The sequence below is a fragment of the Phyllobates terribilis genome, unplaced genomic scaffold (genome assembly GCF_046119375.1).
Source record: "Phyllobates terribilis strain yellow unplaced genomic scaffold, ASM4611937v1 Scaffold_4__5_contigs__length_816908805, whole genome shotgun sequence".
Taxonomy (NCBI): Eukaryota; Metazoa; Chordata; class Amphibia; order Anura; family Dendrobatidae; genus Phyllobates; species Phyllobates terribilis.
The window spans coordinates 543927863-543949143 of NW_027362764.1; positions in this window are offsets into that span (position 1 = coordinate 543927863).

Consider the following 21281-nt stretch of genomic DNA (forward strand, 5'->3'; position numbering starts at 1 on the left):
CTCTTTAATTCTCTGCAGAGAGCGTTGCAAAAGACAGATAAGTGGAATGCTGACGCTAATGATGGCGTCATCGCCGCTCACCATCTTGGTGGACTCCTCAAAGTTTGTCAAGATGGTACATATGTCAGACATCCAGGTCCACTCCTGAGGTCGTATGTGTGGAGTCTGACCTGAATATCGACGGCCTTGTTTCAGCTGGTACTCCACAACTGCTCTCTTGTGCTCACAAATCCTTTGCAAAATGTGGAGGGTAGAGTTCCAAGTAGAGATGAGCGGTGTTCGACTCGAACTGCTCGCCAATCTCAAATTCAAGCTGTTTTGGGTGGTGTTCGAGCCGTTCGACGAACCTGAACGATTTGCAAAAAATCCGGCTGTTTGAGGTTATGTTCGATGACTGTTCGTGCACCAAAATCGTAACTGGTGTTTTTCACAGTAATACTGTTAATCAATGTTAATAGACCGTTTCAGTGTAGAGTGGGCGGGGGAAGGGGCAGGGGATGGATCTCTGCAGAAATAATGCCGATCTCCATTTTTTTTTTCTTTCCCGCATTTACAGTGGGGAGGTGCAGTCTGTCAGCCTATCAGCAGCGCACACAGGCAGCGAAGTGCTTTTTTTTCACACAAGCAAGTACATGTGTCATTGGCTGTGTATGTCACATGTCCATGCCCTATAAGACCCAGCCATTTTCCCCGTCGCCACCATTTTCTCACTACTGAAGCTGAGTGTTAGACAGCACCACTGCTGCTGTGGGCGCAATACTTTGTAACTGTGTGAATTGCAAGCGAATTTGCTCTAAAATACACAGATAGGTTTAGGGAGTAGGGACTAGTTGTAATTGCAGCCCTTTTGAGGGCTAAGTTACAGCAGTTCCTAGCACTTTTTGCCAGGCAGGTCTGTGCCAGTGCTGTGCAAGTGTTTTTCACAGCATTTGGCTAAATCTAGCTAAGCCAATCCTTTTGGGCCTCTAGCATTGTGTGTTAGTCAGTGGAGTAGGCTATCTGTCTTGCAAGCTACACAACCTGTGTATCTAATACCAATTTTTTACTGCACCTAGCCAAGTAAAACCTTTTGGGCATAGTAGCAGTGTCTGTTACTCATTGGAGTAGCCCATCTGTAAGAAGCTACACCACCTTTTGTATTTAATAACAATGTTTTACTGCATCTAGCCCAGTAAATACTTTTGGGCCTGTAGCAGTGTCTGTTACTTATTGTAGTAGCCCATCTGTACCAAGCTACACCACCTTTGTATTTAATAACAATTTTTTACTGCACCTAGCCAAGTAAAACCTTTTGGGCATAGTATCAGTGTATGTTACTCAATGGAGTAGCCCATCTGTACCAAGCTACACCACCTTTGTATTTAATAACAATTTTTTACTGCATCTAGCCCAGTAAATACTTTTGGGCCTGTAGCAGTATCTGTTACTCATTAAAGTAGCCCATCTGTACCAAGCTACACCACCTTTGTATTTAATAACAATTTTTTACTACATCTATCCCAGTAAATACTTTTGGGCATAGTAGCAGTGTCTGTTACTCATTGTAGTAGCCCATCTGTACCAAGCTACACCACCTTTGTATTTAATAACAATTTTTTACTGCATCTAGCCAAGTAAAACCTTTTGGGCATAGTAGCCTGTGTCTGTTACTCATTGAAGTAGCCCATCTGTACCAAGCTACAACACCTTTGAATTTAATAACAATTTTTTACTGCATCTAGCCCAGTAAATACTTTTGGGCCTGTAGCAGTGTCTGTTACTCATTGTAGTAGCCCATCTGTACCAAGCTACACCACCTTTATATTTAATAACAATTTTTTACTGCATCTAGCCAAGTAAAACCTTTTGGGCATAGTAGCAGTGTCTGTTACTCATTGTAGTAGCCCATCTGTACCAAGCTACACCACCTTTGTATTTAATAACAATTTTTTACTGCATCTAGCCAAGTAAAACCTTTTGGGCATAGTAGCAGTGTCTGTTACTCATTGTAGTAGCCCATCTGTACCAAGCTACACCACCTTTGTATTTAATAACAATTTTTTACTGCATCTAGCCCAGTAATACTTTTGGGCCTGTAGCAGTGTCTGTTACTCATTGTAGTACCCCATCTGTACCAAGCTACACCACCTTTGTAATTAATAACAATTTTTTACTGCATCTAGCCAAGTAAAACCTTTTGGGCCTGTAGCAGTGTCTGTTACTCATTGGAGTAGCCCATCTGTATGGATATGCAGCGATACTAAATAACCAATGGTGCACAAGCTTATGGCCTCCGTATTGGGCGGAACAAGTGCTGACAAAAAAACAGACACTCCTGGAACTCTTCCCAATAGTGGTAGCAATAGAAATATGGGGCACGCGCCTGGCTAACAAAAATATACGCTTCATACCAAAAAACACTAGCCTAGCGCACTGCATTAATAAGATGGCATCATCGTCTCTCCCAGTGCTAGGCCTACTACGCCGGCTAGCATTCCTGTGCCTAAAACACAATGTATGGGTCCGTGCTAGCTACGATGCTGAGGGGTCTAACGCTGCTGCTAATGCTTTATCACAATTCAATTGGCAGATTTTCACAGAGCTCCTCCCCAACGCCCACCCATCGGGCAACAGTTGCCCACCCTCCCTATGGGATCTAGTGGCGAATAGTTGATGCCATTAATCAGAGCATCAGTTGCCCCGTCGATGTGGCAAGCATACGGTAAGGCATGGGAAGAGTGGACACGACTAGTAGCAGGCAGACGGGTTGACCAATGTGAACAAGCCAGATTACAAGTCACCATAGAATTTCTCCACCAGCTAATGATGAGGGGCAAATCAGGGGCGTCAGCGCAGCGGTGTCTGACCAGAGTAGCATTTCACTTCCAACTACTGAATTGGGGAGATGTGACAAAGAGATTCATCATCAGACAATCCATAAAATCCCGTGTCACTAAAACTGATTTCTCACATCATATCCCTAAATTATCACCAGTGGAGGCTTATTACACCAGGACGTAGTCATAGCCAATAACGCAATACGTCTACGCATACACAAATCGAAAACAGTTCCAGCGGGCAGGGGCACTTGGGTACTTCTACAACCCACAAACGGTACACTGAGTCGGGTAACAATAGCAAAAACATATAAAACCATCAGATCACAAAGTAATTTCTTCCTATCACACATTGATGGAACACCATTATCAAGATACCAGTTCCAAGCTATATTTAATAAATGCCTAACATCGGCAGGGAACCACCCCAAAAGATTACGGGACACACTCATTCCGCATAGTCACGGCCACGGAAGCAGCAAGAGCAGGACTGTCAGAAACGGAAGTTCAGAGGATAGGGAGATGGCGATCCACATGTTTGGCGAGATACATAAGACCGGACTTGTTATCCTAACGTGGTTTGTTTCTTTTACAGGTGATGCTAAGCCAACAGTGTGGGTGATAGGCCACTCGTATATATATTGGGCAGAAAAAAGGGTGTAAGTCCGCCCAGGCGGGAGGAAATTAGAGTTTCATAACACATATTTCAACTGGAGAAGTTTTAGAGGCCTGCTATGGCCACATGTACTAATGGAGGTAATCAAGGTAGGGAGAGAGGCAAGAGGTCCGGTCATCTTAGTTATACAGGCCAGGGGAAACGACCTAGGTCATCACAAGAGCGCATAACTAATGGCAATAATGAAACTAGACACTGAGCGCTTCAGAGAATTTTTCACAAAACTAACTAGATTATGGTCAGAGATTGTGCCGATAGCGGTATGGCAAGGTGCGCGAGACATCACGGCCATCGAACAGACAAGGCAGGTAATAAATATTCGGATGGCAAAATTTAGAAAAGACAGAGGCGGTGTAGTGATACAACACCGACAACTGGAAGGAGATAAAGCAGGCCTCATACGGCCCGACGGTGTTCACTTAATGGATATTGGACTGGACATATTCCTGTCAGGACTCCAGGACAGAGTGGAACAAGCGTTAAGAGTGATGGATGGGGGTCGGAGTCCTGCATACGAGTACGCAGGATCCTTCGTGGCCTGGAAATAGAAAGGACATGTTGGAGAGTTACACTTGTTGGCCAACTTGCTGGTGTGGAGACACAGGGCATGCTGCAACAAGCTGAATTATTTTAGAAATAAAATGCCTTTCTAATGGAATAAGTATAAAGAGTTAATAAAGCTGTGACCGATCCTCACCCATCCAGTTGTAAGTGTTACATTATTGTATTGTCAAGGAAAGGGGGGCGGTAGGGGGGCTGAGTGTCTGGGTTTGGTTGGGAGTCCCCACAGTCTGCCTAGGCTAGATGCAGTTAAAAATTCTTATTAGATACACAGGCGGTGCAGCTTGCTTCGCAGCTGGGCTACTACGCCCAAAGAATTGCCTGGGCTAAATACAGTTAAAAATTCTTATTAGATACACAGGCGGTGCAGCTTGCTTCACAGCTGGGCGACTACGCCCAAAGTATTGCCTAGGCTAGATGCAGTTAAAAATTCTTATTAGATACACAGGCGGTGTAGCTTGCTTCAGAGCTGGGCTACTATGCTGACGAGCAGACACTGAAGCTTTGGAGCAGACCTCTGAGTAAACAGCTCTTCAGACTCAACCATCTGTGTTACCCCAAGCCATAGTGTATGTAGTTTCTTGCGGTTAAAGGGGGGGGGCGACCCAACCCACCTGGAATTGACGATGGCAACGTCATGTAAAACACAGCAAGGGGACTCCAAAAAGAGTCTCCATTTTTTCCAAAAATTGTGGCACAGACACCACTTAAGTGGCATCAATTGCCCCAGAGTTGCTTAAAACGGTTGGTGAGGTGATTTTACCAAATCCTCAAGCTTTTAGTCTCACCAGGATGACACAGGGGTAGAAAAGTCCTTGCAGATCCATGATTTGTTCATCTTTATGAACGTGAGTCTGTCTACATTCTCAGTGGACAGCTGCGTGCGCTTATCTGTCAGCACACCACCAGCAGCGCTGAACACACGTTCAGAGAGAATGCTGGCTGCAGGGTATGACAAGATCTCCAAGGCATGAGTGGCGAGCTCCGGACATTTTTCCAGATTGGAAGCCCAAAATGAGTAAGGGTCCAGTGACACAGTCATGGCTTCGATGTTCACTTGGAGATACTCCTGTACCATCCTCTCTAGGAGTTGACTATGTGTCAGACTTCTTGTCTCCTGTGGCCTTTCAAAGGATGGTCTGAAAAAGTGGTGAACCGATTCCACAAAATTGCTGTTACCAGCAGATATTGTGTTACTGTTACGATTTGAGTGATGAAGACTCCACAGTCCCATGGTTGGCAAGTTAGAACTGTGAGATTCACTACGTGGTGTTTTGTGGAAAAGCACATGTAAGATTGTGCAACAGCCTCTGCTGATACTCCTGCATGCGTGAATCCCTTTCTATGGCAGGAATTATTTCGGCAAATTTACTTTTGTACCGGGGATCTAAGAGTGTGGCAACCCAGTAGTCGGGATTACTTCGAATTCTGACAATCCGAGGGTCATGTTGCAGGTAGTGCAGCAAGAAAGCACTCATGTGTCTTGCGCATCCAGGAGGACCAAGTCCTTGTTGTGTTGGTAGCGAGGTAAGAATCATGCTTCCTTGCTCTGCCCTCTCCCACCAACCTCGCACAACAGAAATGTGATCAAGGTCTTCCTCATCTGATGAGTCTTCCATGCCCATCGCCAGTTCGTCCTCCACTTCTTCCTCGGCTCCTGCACCTTCCTCAATAGTTTGGCTGCTACCATGCGCCCTGGTTAATCCCTTTTCCCCACCCTCCCATGCCTGCCGCCTTGGTGCTGCCGACCGTCTGGACCTTGGAGATGTTATCCCTTCCGCATACGACTCCTCCTCTACTTCCTCCACCTCCTCTTGTCCCACCACCTGACTCCGAATTCTGTTTAACGTGTGCTCCACCATGTAAATCACCGGAATAGTCATGCTGATAATGGCATCGTCAGCACTAAACATCTTCGTCACCATTTCAAAACTGTGCAGAAGGGTGCATAGGTCCCTGATCTGAGACCACTCCTGCAGCATGATTTGCCCCACCTCTGGATCTCGTTGGCCCAGGCTATACATCAGAACATATTGCACCAGGGCTTGTCGGTGCTGCCACAGTTGCTGCAACATGTGCAGAGTTGAATTCCACCATGTCGGCACATCGCATTTCGGCCGGTGAATGACTTCTGTAGAGATGTAAGTCATTGAGCTGCGGGATGCGAACGGCGGAAGTGAGCACACAGCGACCGTGCCCTCTGCAGAAGGCCATCTAGTCCAGGATAGTGGGCTAAAAATTGCTGGACAACCAGGTTCAACACGTGAGCCATACAAGGCACGTGAGTGACATTGCCCCGGCGAAGGGCCGCACCCAGGTTTGCAGCATTGTCGCACACGACCTTCCCTGGTTGCAGGTCTAGTGGAGACAACCATTCATGAAACTGGGTCTCCAGAGCTGACCACAACTCCTCAGCTGTGTGACTCACATTTCCCAGACATTTCAAAGTAAACACCGCCTGATGCCGTTGAGCCATGCTGCCAGCATAGTAAGGAGGTGTGCAGGATTCCTTCTGCGCAGTTAGAAAGCGGGTGGCATTACCAGACAGGCTTTGGGTGCAGGTGGAGGACCGAGAGGAGGTTGAGGAGGCAGAAGCAGTGGAGGAACTTCTAGATAAAGAGGATTGACGCACAACTCGTGGGGACGGCAAGACTTGGACAGAAGCCCCTTGTCCTGCTGTCACCATAATTACCCAGTGCCCAGTCAGCAACATGTAACGCCCCTGTCCATGCCTACTCGTCCAAGTGTCCGTGGTGAAATGCACCCTGTCACACACAGAGTTTCTCAAAGAAGCGGTGATGTTGTGTGCGACATGCTGGTGGAGCGCAGGCACACCTTTCTTTGAGAAGTAGTGCCGACTGGGCATCTGGTACTGGGGCACTGCGACGGACATAAGGTCTCGAAAATCCTCTGTGTCCACCAGGCGGAAAGGCAGCATTTCTGTAGCCAACAGCTTGCAGATGGTGAAATTCAACCTCTTAGCTTTGTCATGGCTAGGAGGAAATGGTCTTTAATTGTCCACATCTGAGGAACCAAGGGCTGGCTGTTGTGCTTTGACGGGGTTGAGTAGCGTGTCCCCGGCAAACTGCCGGTCTGTGAGGAAGATGCAGGCGGAAAAGTTAGGTTGTGTTGTGTTGGTACGTCTGTGATCTCGCCTCGACTCAGAGCCGCCACCAGGTTACGGCCATTGTCACACACGACCATGCCTGGATGTAGGTTCAGCAGTCTCAGCCACAGATCTGCCTGCTCTTTCACAGCTGTCCACAACTCACAAGCAGTGTGAGGTTTCTCACCTAAGCTTATGAGTTTCAGCACAGCCTGTTGACGCTTGGCGGAGGCAGTACTGCAGTGCTTCCAGCTTGTAACTGATGTGGTGATATCTGAGATGGAGGCTGAACATGAGGAGGAGGAGGATGCGCAGGAGCTGTACACTGTGGGGGCAACTCTGACTGACATAGGGCCCGCAATCCTCGGTGTGGGGAGGATGTGTTCCGTCCCAAGGTCCGACTGGGTCCCGGCTTCCACTATGTTTACCCAGTGTGTCGTCAGGGAGATATACCGTCCCTGGCCACAAGCACTTGTCCACATGTCCGTTGTCAGGTTGACTCTCCCAGTAACTGCGTTGTTGAGGGCACGGCAGATGTTTTGGGACACGTGCTTGTGTAGTGCGGGGATGGAACACCAGGCAAAATATTGTCGGCTGGGGACCGATTACCGATGGACGGCCACCGCCATAAGGTTGCGGAAGGATTCCGTCTCCACCAGCCTAAAAGGCAGCATTTCCAACGCAAGCAGTCGTGAAATGTGCAAATTTAATACTGTGGCCTGTGGCGTGTTGGCTGTGAATTTCCGCTCTCGATCAAAGGTCTGGGATATGGACAATTGAAGACTGCGGTGGGACGTGGACGTGGACGTTGATGCTGTTTCTTGAGAAACTGCCATAACAAGTGAAGACTGAGAGGAGGGGGCATCTTTGCATGTAGTATAGACAGGGGATTGCCTTGCACACACAACAGGGGGTTCTATTGCATGCACAACAGCGGAAGAAGCAGTGGTGACACCCGCCGACACTGGTCGTGGACCCTGGGGTTCACCCCACAAAGTCGGGTGCTTTGCTGCCATGTGCCTGATCATGCTGGTGGTGGTCAGGCTGGTAGTTTTGTCACCCCTGCTGTTGCTGGCATGGCAGGTGGTACAAATGGCCTTTTTGGGGTTATCAGCAGAGTCTTTAAAAAAACTCCAGACTCTGGAAGACCTACAGGTTGTACTGGCAACGTCCCTCGTGTTGGTGTTACAGGGAACTGTTGCCTGCCTTCTGTGTGCGGCCACCACACTGCATCTTCCTGCCTGGTGGGTTACTCTGCCTCTCTCACCCTGTGTGCTGCTGGCCTCGCTCTGCATGTCCTCCTGCCACGTTGGGTCAGTTACTAGATCATCCACCACCTCCTCCTCTTCCACTTGCACAGCACGATCCTCCTCCTCACTTCCTGGCAATTGTGTCTCGTCATCGTCCACCTCTTGTGACAAATTGCCAGCGTCGACTTCCTCTGGCCGTGGCTGTTCAAATATTTGGGCATTGCTACATGGGATCTCCTCTTCCACCACTTCAAGCGGAGCAGGCAAGGGGCACAAATCTGGAAATGGACCAGTGAACAGCTCTTCAGAGTGTCCAAGCGTGGGATGAGTTGCTGTCTGATGACATTCGGCATGGTGGGAAGAAGGAGCATCAGGGTGAGGAGGAGTATGCGGTCGAGGCTCACGACTACTAAGATTTGACCGTGTGGAAGACAGACCGGAGGTGGTGGTGCCCAGATAACTGGAAGTATTATCTGCTATCCAATTAATAACCTGTTCACACTGATCAGTTCGCAATACTGGTGTTGTTCTGTGCTTCCCTAGTAATTCGGTCAAGAAGCGGGAGCGAGAAGATGTGGCTGTTGGTTGGGGCACATTTTCACCTTGGCCACGGCCACGTCTTCTACACGTACCATCACCAGAACGTCCAGTTCCACGTCCCTTGCCACGCGCCTTGCCCATTGTAAAGGAAGTAAAATAGCTTACACTCGCACTATCAATGGAAAAAGGGTAATATAAAGTAGATTAGAACCGTGGAAGAGGAAAACCACAGTTCTATTTCTCTGGCCTACACCCGACTCTTTTAAACAATCTGAACAATCAGGGAGAAACTATTACTATTTTTCTTTACGGAAAAAATGCCAAAAGCTGAATAATACAGAGATTTGACCCGTGGAACTGCAAAAACACAGTTCTATTTCTCGGGCCTACACCAGACTATTTTCAACAGATATATTTGTGTCTGAACAATCAGGAGACACTATTACTGTTTTTCTTTATGGCAAAAAATGCCAAAAGCAGGATAATACAGAGATTTGACCCGTGGAACTGCAAAACCACAGTTCTATTTCTCGGGCCTACGCAGACTATTTTCAACAGATATATATGTGTCTGAACAATCAGGAGACACTATTACTGTTTTCTTTACGGAAAAAATACCAAAACCTGGATAATAGAGATTTTTTACCGTGTGACGGCAAAACCACAGTTATAATTTACTGGTGTATACCAGACTCTTTTAAACAGATATATTTGTGTCTGGACAATCAGGAGACACTATTACTGTTTTTCTTTACGGCAAAAAATACCAAAAGCTGGATAATAGAGATTTTTTACCGTGGAACTGCAAAACCACAGTTCTATTTCTCGGGCCTACACCAGACTATTTTAAACAGATATATTGGTGTCTGAACAATCAGGAGACACTATTACTGTTTTTCTTTACGGAAAAAATACCAAAAGCTGGATAATAGAGATTTTTTACCGTGGGACGGCAAAACCACAGTTATAATTTACTGGTGTATACCAGACTCTTTTAAACAGATATATTTGTGTCTGAACAATCAGGAGACACTATTACTGTTTTTCTTTATGGCAAAAAATGCCAAAAGCAGGATAATACAGAGATTTGACCCGTGGAACTGCAAAACCACAGTTGTACTTCTCCACCAGACTATTTTAAACACATATATTTGTGTCTGAACAATCAGGAGACACTATTACTGTTTTTCTTTACGGCAAAAAATGCCAAAAGCAGGATAATAGATATTTTTCACCGTGGAGCGGCAAAACCACAGTTATAATTTACTGGTGTACACCAGACTCTTTTAAACAGATATATTTGTGTCTGAACAATCAGGAGACATTATTACTGTTTTTCTTTACGGCAAAAAATACCAAAAGCTGGATAATAGAGATTTTTTACCGTGGAACTGCAAAACCACAGTTCTATTTCTCGGGCCTACACCAGACTATTTTAAACAGATATATTGGTGTCTGAACAATCAGGAGACACTATTACTGTTTTTCTTTACGGAAAAAATACCAAAAGCTGGATAATAGAGATTTTTTACCGTGGAACGGAAAAACCACAGTTATAATTTACTGGTGTATACCAGACTTTTTTAAATAGATATATTTGCCGCTGAACAGTGAGCAACACACTCAAACTGTTTTTTTCAGGTAAAAATGGCCCAAAAGTGGATAATACAGAGGTTTGAACCGTGGAACTGCAAAACCACACTTCTATTTCTCTGGCCTACACCAGACTCTTTTAAAAAAATATACTTGTGTCTGAACTGTCACAGACACACTTTTTTTTGGGGGGGGGACACAAAAAGGTTAATAAGATGGGTATTTGTACTGTGTGAAGGAGGAAAAAAAAAAAAGAGGATCTAGATGAAAAAAAAGGATTTTTCCTGGCCCCCGAGACCTGGAGCTAAGTCCAGCAATTTCAGCAACAGGAGCACACAGGACTGTAATGCAGCGTTTGCTGGTATAACCACTGCATCTCCTATAGAGCCTGCCTGCCTGCCTGCCTGATATCTGGGATGGATATCAGTCCTGAGAAGGACTGTTTGTTTGATCTGGCAGCCTTTACAGACCCTACACTAACTATTTTGCAGTATATATCTCTCCCTAAATCAGCAGCGCTGTCCCTACACTGTCTGATCCCAGCCGATTGTGTCAAAGATGTTTTAAATACTCGAGGTGATGCTGTGCGGCAAACCAATCAATGTAATGCCCACAACCAACATGGCTGCGGCATTACAGTGACTGGCTGGCAAACCCTGCATGTTCATTGGCTCTGTAAAGAGCGCCAAACATGTAGGGCGGAGACCCGAGCTCCCGCCCGAGTAACCTAGAAATGCTCGGTGCTCGCCGAACATCCCGAGTAGCGTGATTCTCGGACGAGTACCAAGCAGTGTCTATCATGTTCGCTCAACACTAGTAATTGGTGTTTTTGGGGACTCATTCCTGGGAGAACCAGATTGGGATTTTTGTCCCCAGAAAACACCTTGGTGGTGAGGGGATATAATGTAAAACTTTTGCACCTCTAAAGTTCTTCTAGTAGTGGCAGCAGGTGCAAAAAATATAATAGTTTATCTATCTATCCATATCTACAGCATGCAGCGGGTATGGAGCTCGTTATCAGAAAAACAAAGATCCAACCATGAACATATATTAGGAAATTAATGAGCACATAATATCAGCCCTTTTAGGTTAAAAAAGTGAGTGATGTTTAAAGGGGGATATTCACATTAAAGTCAATTATCCTATTGGGGTTAATTTAACAGTTCCCTTAGGACACCCTCTATGGTTGAGATATCAGTAGTGTGTACAACACAAACCAGATCATCCTAGCAGGTTCCTGACCATGAAGATATAACAGTGCAGTTTATGTCACTCATTAGAAACATATAGAAGACTATGTTAATATAATGTCTGTAAAGATCTGAGGTTGTGGGTTGTAAGTAATCACCTAGGCAGGTTAACGATGCAACAATATTTTATTGATCACAGGCATGGTAATAAAGCAATTCCAGGTAAATGGGCAAAATACAGTTCTCTCAGTCCTCAAGTTCCCAATCTGGGTTCAGTAGTTCCATTGGCTTTGTATAAGGCCATACTCACTGTCTCCCAACTTTTGGTTGGCCCACAGATTTGGTATCTCCAGCCAGTATAGGCTGTAGCCACAGTCCATGATCCTCTAGACTGCAGAAAAAACGATGAAAGCACAGGTATCCAGTAGCAGCAGTCCTTTTAAGAAAGTTTAAATCCAAACGACATAATCCATAAAGGTAACATGTTTATCAATCCATCCTTCCAAGTCCACGGTCTCCATCCTCTTCCTTTAATCCTCCCACACAACCCTGTAAAACATGTCTCCACTTTCTTCCACTGGGATCAGTCCCCTACCAGGTCAGAAGTGATCACACCCTCCCCCTTAAACATTCACTGTTCGCTAAAACAATGAAGAATATTCTAGAAGCCTTCATCTGAGATTGCATGTAAGACCCCCTGTGGTGATGGCTCCACTGTGTCCACAATCCACACACACACAATGAGACCATTGGCTGTTGGAACAATGGACTCCTGAGATAAAGATGAGGTTAGTGGAATGCTGGACATTTTACAAGTGAATCTTACATACTGACAAGTAAGCAGAACTATATAAAACATAACAAGTAAATCACTAATAAAACACAATAATAATATTGACAAAAATGGTGGTCCGTTGCTGGAAAAGTATCATAGTCTTTAGTAAGTGGGCAGCTCCTCACAATGTCATTCTACACTACTCTATAGAACAGCACAGAAAATGTTTTTGGGTTAACTTTAAACTTCCTCTGCATTGTGTGGTTGTTCTTGCAGTAAAGTAATCATAATTGCTTCTAATAAAGCTAAACGGCACATTACACGGTACAGTCTTTGATGTATATTTTATAATACTTCTTCCTCTGTGTTAGGCTCCTAATTGATTAATATTATGTGTACATTCCAGCACCTGGAGATCTCAGAAGTCATTAAGTCAAGATGCCCTCTCTGTTCTTTTTCATCATCGGTCTCTCATTACAAAATGTCCTCAAAGCCAATATTCCAAGATCCATTTATTCATCATACTCCACTAGCAAGTAAATGCATGGAGACTAAGTCCTATAATCTTCAGTTCATTAAACTAGCCTTTAATATGGACATTATTAGAACACTGCCTTTTTAATTAAAATAAATTAACAAAGCAATAAAAAAGTCAATATCAATCATATCTCCCACACATACATTTAATGAAAAGCGTGTTAATGGATAAGTAAAGTGTTTGGGGAAAACATGACTAGCCCACAGCTCATTGGTCTATGGTGGAAATCTTTAACAAACCAATACAATGTTTAGTTATGGGATCAGTAAGATATGCTCTATGGTTATTTTGTCCCTTGTCTAATAATACTTTTCCATAATTAATATTTGTGATAAATAAGTAGTTGGTATCAAACAAAGTGAATATTTGACTTTGCTGCATTACACTCATAATCTATTTCTGTTACTATGATGGCCGTGCATTCTGTCTCTGGAGTGTATTTACTGCTTCACCTTATTTGACCTTTTTTAATAGATTGTTTTTCTGTTTAATGAAATATAATAAATTATTTAGTGAAACATAAACAGTTTTACTTGATCTAGTAATATGTAGGTAAATATGTATTATTTGCATAGCAATGAAAATGTGAGTCCTGGTTAATTAAAGTACATTTAATTGTTTAGACATATGCTTGTGAAAATATAGATATTTTTTAATGGCCACCAATACTATGCATTAAAAACAATAGGTTGCGAGCATTTATCAAAAGCGTGTCTCATTCTGTTTTCCAGTGCAGTATGGGTTTGGTTTATTAATAGGGGCACACATCCGGTAGACAAATGGGGCGGCATTTTAAAAGAATACAATGCACACTTGACAATGTTTTACACTTTTTTAGGTTGGACATCTTTAGTAAATGAGTCATGGTTGTTGAAAATGTGAAATCCCTCATGGGTTCAGAGGTATCATAATATGGCATCTGTAGATTATGGGAGGAATAAATGAAGAATGGAATAAAATCCAGCTACAGTAAAATCCCCCTTTATTTTGTTAACTCCCCATATTTTTCAATGTATACCAGGGAAAGGAAGGAAGACGGGAGGGCGGGATGGAGGAGAGAAGAAGGGAAAAAGAGAGGAAAGAAGGACAAAAAGGAGAAAGTGAAAAAGGAAGGTAGGAACAAACAAACGAAGGAAGGAAGTGAGGGAGGGAGGTAGAAAGGGAAGGAGGAAGGAACATTTATTACTACCAATGGAGATAAACAGTAGCTAGTAGCGGTCATGTAGTTGTTTGTCACCTGGTAAAGTTGTTTACTAGACACAATATCATGGTACATATGGAGGAGATCCTTTGACATTGTACAGAAGTTTGGTTTAAGTATGTCTGTTGTTAAGAGCGCAGGACCTGGGATCATCCTTACCGTATGGTACTCTTCTTGTGGTCAGCGCGGTTTTTTAGATATACTATATATAAGATTAAGACTTTTAATGATTTCATTAATAGTGTAAAAAATTTTGACACAAGTGTTTAACCTGTACGGAATCGCACTTTGGCCGTCTGCATCGTTTACACAGGCACATAGTTTCTTGTGCAAACAGGAAGAGTTATTGAGTCCATAAACTTCCAACAGAAAGCAAACAGTCTTTTCTCCAGCAAAAAGTTATAACATAACAATAAACAGTCCCATAGAAAGTACGGGCTCACATGTTTAAATCTCGGTCATGCACTTCCAGCCTCTGGCAGAGACTGAGTAACATATAGCAGGTCTGTTCATCTTCACTCTCAGACACAAGTATCACAGGTGTTTCCACCTCTTCTCCCAGGCACTTATGGAAAGTTGCACCTTTTGGATTGGAGGGTGGGAATGACTAGTCCCGCCCATCTTTTCTAGTCATACCAAAAAACCTGAACCCATACTGGTCCTATTAACCTTCTGAGCACCTATCAGTACTGGAGCCTGCAAAAAAGTATACAAGCCGTCCCACCATCTTAGACCTCAGTTCACATTGCTTGGTTTTTTGTCTTGTTTGCATTCTGTGCAATTTAAGGGTGTGGCATCCCCTTTGTTGAGCTGATTAGTATATATGTAGCTTACCACGGGCCTAGGTGGTCTGGAGTTGGGACCCGGTCCTATTTGTCTACCCTTTTATATGCATTACTTCAACTTTGATATACAGTAAGGTTTTTAATATAGGCAGTATAGGTACCGTCCCAATTTAGGGTCACCTTGCCGCTGGTGGGACGGCTTGTATACTTTTTTTGATCAAAAATAGTTCACTAAGTACCCTATATTTATTATGCAACTTTGCTTTACATTTATATATAATGATGGTAGGGTATGAGATATATTTTTGTCTTTTGTAGGTTTTGCTTCTTTTTGCTAGTGTGAACATGCTCCTATTTCTTGCATGTCTACCATCTTAGACCTCAGTTCACATTGCTTGGTTTTTTGTCTTGTTTGCATTCTGTGCAATTTAAGGGTGTGGCATCTAGTGTTGAGCCACCCCCGTAGTGTTTGAGTTCGGTTCGGTTCGTTGAACACCCGTGTGTTCGCCGAACTGTTCGTTGAACTGTTCGTCGAACACCTTCGAACACCGTTAAAACCAATGGCAGGCAAACAAAAACACATAGAAACACATAGAAAACACCTTCAAAGGTGTCCAAAAGCTGACAAACTGCTCAGAAGACATAACTAACACATGGAAAAGTGACAAGTACATATAGTCATGCGAAAATAAAAGAGGTGGAGGAGTAAAAGGAGGGGGAGACACAGATATAGGCATGTCATGCCCTTCTAAAATCCAAAAAGTGAGAAGCCGACACGGCCAGTCCGCTCCTGCCCGTGCCACCTCCGTGTCGCCGGGTTTGTGCCAGAGCCGCGGTGAACCCTGACGGCCAGCCCCCCTCTCCCAATACTGGTGCCTGTCCGCTGGTGGGTCGAGCGAGCCCCCCTGTGGTGGAGGCAGCTCTAAGCTTTTTAATTTAAATTGTCTCTCTAATTTGAATGAATACACTTTAAATCCATTTACAAGGATCTATTGGAGGGCAAGTCTCATGCCAGCAGCCGCGGTAATTCCAGCTCCAGTAGCGTCCACTAAAGCTGCTGCAGTTAAAAAGCTTTTATAAGGATCGAGCTCGGCTGGCCACCGCAAGGCATCCTACTGCCAATCCCAGCCCCTATGCCTTGGGGTGCCTCCTGATGCTCTTCACTAAGTATCCCATGGTCCCGAAGCATTTCCTTTGAAAAAATTAAGTGTCTAAACTACAGGTGGTGCAGCTTGCTTAACAGCCGGGATAATCCGCTGACTAGCAGACACTGCTACTAGGCACAAAGTATTTCCTGGGCTAGATGCAGTTAAAAATTTGTAATTAGATACTCTCGTTGGATGCTGAGAAAGCATTCCATAGAGTCTCCTGGCACGCCATATATGATTCTCTTAAAAAGCTTGGGGTAGGGGTCTAGGGGACCCTTTTATAGCCAAAATCACGGCCCTGTATCGCAATATGTCACCTAGGCTGAAGATAAATGGAACTGTAGCACCCTGAGGGCTCGGTTGCTACAGACGTATTGCACCTCACCCAGAGGTGTGATATCTCACTCTCAGGTAAGGATGGAGTGTGGATCAGGACCCGACACCTGCATGCATTACACCACATTGCCGTGGGGCAGGGCGACCAATATGCCCCTGAGATGGGCACGACAGTCCCTGTCCCTGGCTGGAGTGGGGGGAGGGAACACTGAGGAAGGGGAACCCTGTAGTGCAGGAGCAGGGAGGAAGCAGTTCCTGGGTGCATTGAGAAGGGAGTATAAAAGGTGGGCACCATCTTAGTTCAGTGCAGAGAAGTCTGAGCAGAAGTGGCAGGGAGCAGGGGCTCTGCATGAGCTCTGCTCCGGAGGCGGGCCTAGTAACAGAGGCCCAGGCCTGGAAGAGGGAGAAGGAAGGAAGAGGAGCGGAGAAGGCTCCAGGAACGAGGAATGAAGGGATCCCAGGGGTGCGGACGGGCGAGTCGCCACCGCACGCCCGAATCCACCTGCGTGGAGGGGTCAGGCCAAAGGGGGAGACCGGTCCCCGAACTAGTGGAGGCAGGAAACGACCCTCAGCTAGAAACCGGAGGCTCTGACATTTTATGTGGCGCAGCCCCTCGCTACACCCGCTAGGAAGGCACCACATAGGGTCAGGGAAACTGGCGTCAAGTTTACCAAGAGGAGGCCCGAGGCAGCCGGACAGAAGTGTTGGTAAGAAAGGCCAGACAAAGGACACACAAAGGGGGTCCTGTGAAGTGCTCCAAAGTTATCTGGGAGTTGTCTGAGCCCCTCACCTGGTGAGCACAGTACGACGTGGGCAGCCGTTACCTGCAGACGTGGTCTGGATAATAAGAACTGTGAGTAAAGGCCCTGAACTGCATCACTGACTCCGTGTCGTTACTGCTGCTGCCCTGCACCATGACCCCCATCCTCCGCATACACTGCCCTGAGGCTATACTCCTCCCGTGGGGAGTTATGCTACGCTCTGCTGCACCCACAACACCAGCCTCAGCGGTCTGCCCTGAAGCGGCGGTTCACTCTGACCGCAATCCACGGGTGGCGTAGTCGGACATTTAAACATCAAAACCACATAAATAGTTCCGCCACTGGTTTGACCGCCCTGAGCCACGGAACCGGGTCGCCGCCACGAAGACTACAACCACCAGCATCCACCAAAAAGGGTCCGGCTCCGGGTGTCCCAAGGCCCAGGGGGTGCGTCAGAACATTTTCATCACCTTTCACAATCACCAATGGGACAAGGCAGTGATGTCCTCTGTCCCCTCTCTTATACATCCTAGTGACGGAGCACCTGCTCTCATCAATTCGCCATAACCCCAATATTAGGTGGATTGAGGTGGGAGGCACCGAGTACAAGTGCTCTCTATTTGCTGATGATGTCCTAGTATATATCACTCAATCACTTATATCCATCCATGCTGTTATGGCTGAAATAGATCACTTTGTTACATGGTAAAATTTTAAAATCAATGCAGCGAAGTCTGAGGCCCTCGATGTCTCCCTCCCCAAATCCATATAGGATTCCATCCAGTCCAACTTTCCCTTTGCCTGGCCCTCACAGGGTATCAAATACTTAGGAATTCCTATTCATAGAGACCTCTCCCATCTATGTTATCTTAATTTTGGGCCCTTTATTGAACAACTCCATACAGACCACGGTTGGCAAGTTAGAACTGTAAGATTCACTACGTGAACCACTGGTGTTTTGTGGAAAAGCACATGTACACTGCGTTCCAAATTATTATGCAAAAAGTGTTTAGGAGTGATAAGGGAAGAATTTGTTTGTTTGTCAGTTAAACTCATTGATGGTGATGTGTGTCAGGGCTCTTTATATCACTGTAAGCAATTGCAGACACCTGTGCTAATTAGTTTGGCAGGTGTGTCCAATGAAAGGCAAGACTACTTAAGAAGGCTCTCTCACATTATTAAGCAGCCTACATTTTCTGCCAAAATGGGAAAGAAAAAGGATGTGTCGGCTGCTGAGAAGCAACAAATTGTGGAGTGTTTAGGTCAAGGCATGACTACAATCAACATTGTGCGATGATCAGGATGAAGTGTCTTGGCATTCAAGAAGTATGTAGCTGATTCACAGTACACACGTGTGCGTGCTGATAAGGGCAAATTGAGGACTCTTTCCTACAGGCAATTACGTCAGGTTGAAAGAGCAGCGGCAAAAAAGCCTTGTCATAGCAGCAGACAAGTTTTTGAAGCTGCTTGTGCCTCCAACGTCCCCCGAACAACAAGATGCAGGGTCCTTCAGAGGTTTGCAGCTGTGCATGCGCCATCCTGTCGACCTCCTCTATCCACTTCACACAAGCAGAAACGGCTCCAGTGGGCCAAACATTACATGAAGACTGATTTCAAAACTGTTTTGTTCACGGATGAGTGCCGTGCAGCGCTCGATGGTCCAGATGGATGGAGTGGAGGATGGCTGGTTGATGGACACCCCACGCAAACACGGCTACAGCGCCAACAAGGAGGAGGTGGAGTAATGTTTTGGGCTGGAATCATGGGGAGAGAGATTGTCGGCCCCTTTAGGATCCCTGAAGGCGCTAAAGATGAACTCCATAATGTATGTGGATTTTCTCAAACAGCACTTCCTGCCATGGTTCAAGAAGAAGAACCGTGTATTTCACAGCAAGATCATTTTTCTGCATGATAATGCACCATCTCATGCTGCACATAAAACATCTGCATCTCTGGCTGATATGGGCATAAAAGGGGACAAACTTATGGTGTGACCCCCATGCTCCCCTGACCTCTACCCCATTCAGAACCTTTGGAGCATCATTAAAAGGAGTGTCTATGATGGCGGGAGGCAGTTCACATCTAAGCAACAGCTCTGGGAGGGTATTCTGTCCTCATGCAAAACAATTGAAGCAGAAACCATCCAAAACCTGACAAATTCAATGGAAGAGAGAGTTCAGAAGCTCCTTTCGAACAAGGGGTCCTATGTGAAAATGTAACATCACCTAGAATAAAGTTTTGAGTTGAAAACTGTTTGATTTCAGTTTCTAACAACCTGCTAATGCTTATAATTTCAAAAATGACCATTTTTTTGGTCTTTATTAAAATGAAAAGGTTGATCGAAAAGTTTGGGGGATCTAAGAGTGTGGCAACCCAGTAGTCATGATTACTTCGAATTCTGACAATATGAGGGTCATGCTGCAGGTAGTGCAGCAAGAAGGCACTTATGTGCCTTGCGCATCTCGGAGCCCCAAAATTATTTTCCGGGCTAGATGCAGCTAAAAATTATTTTTAATTTTAAATCTGGTGAAGCTTTAGTATAGATGGCCTAATAGGATCAGTGCTGCACACTGCTACAAAGCCCAAATTATTTTCCAGTCAAGATACAGATAAACATGATTAGTAATTTGAAAGCTTAAAACGGTTGGTAGGGTGATTTTAACCAATCATCAAGCTTTTACTCTCCCCAGGATGACACAGGGGTAGAAAAGTCGTTTCGGATCCATGATTTGTTCATCTTTATGAACGTGAGTCTGTCTACATTATCAGTGGAGAGCCGCGTGCGCTTATCTGTCAGCACACCACCAGCAGCGCTGAACACACGTTCAGACAGAACGCTGGCTGCGGGGCATGACAAGATCTCCAAGGCGTAAGTGGCTAGCTCCGGCCATTTATCCAGATTGGAAGCCCAAAAAGAGCAAGGGTCCAGTGACACAGTCGTGGCTTCAATGTTTACTTGGAGATACTCCTGTACCATCGTCTCTAGGCGTTGACTATGTGTCAGACTTCTTGTCTCCTGTGGCCTTGCAAAGGATGGGCTAAAAAAGTGGTGAAATGATTCCGCAAAATTGATGTTACCAGCAGATACTGTGGTTCTGTTACGGTTTGAGTGCTGAACACTTGACGGTCCCACGGTTGGCAAGTTGGAACTGTGAGATTCACTACGTGCACCACTGGTATTTTGTGGAAAAGCACATGTAAGATTCTGCAACAGTCTCTGCTGATACTCCTGCATGCGTGCATCCCTTTCTATGGCAGGAATAATTTCTGCAAATTTACTTTTGTACCGGGGATCTAACAGTGTGGCAACCCAGTAGTCAGGATTATTTCTAATTCTCACAATTCGAGGGTCATGTTGCAGGTAGTGCAGCAAGAAGGCACTCATGTGTGTTGCGCATCCAGGAGCACCAAGTCCCTGTTGTGTTGGTGGCGAGGTAACAATCATGCTTCCTTCCTCTGTCCTCTCCCCCCAACCTCGCACAACAGAAATGTGATCAAGGTCTCCCTCATCTGATGAGTCTTCCATCAGTTCGTCCTCCACTTCTTCCTGGGCTCCTGCACCTTCCTCACTAGTTTGGCTGCTACCATGCGCCCTGGTAAAACCATCTCCCCCACCCTCACATGCCTGCCGCCTTGGTGCTGCCGACCGTCTGGACCTTGCAGATGTTAGCCCTTCCGCATACAACTCCTCCTCCTCTACTTCCTCCACCTCCTCTTGTGCCACCACCTGACTCCGAATTCTGTTTAACATGTGCTCCAGCATGTAAATCACCGGAATAGTCATGCTGATAATGGCATCGTCAGCACTAAACATCTTCGTCGCCATTTCAAAACTGTGCAGAAGGGTGCATAGGTCCCTGATCTGAGACCACTCCTCCAGCGTGATTTGCCCCACCTCTGAATCTCGTTGGCCCAGGCTATACGTCAGAACGTATTGCACCAGGGCTTGTCGGTGCTGCCACAGTCGCTGCAACATGTGCAGAGTTGAATTCCACCGGGTAGGCA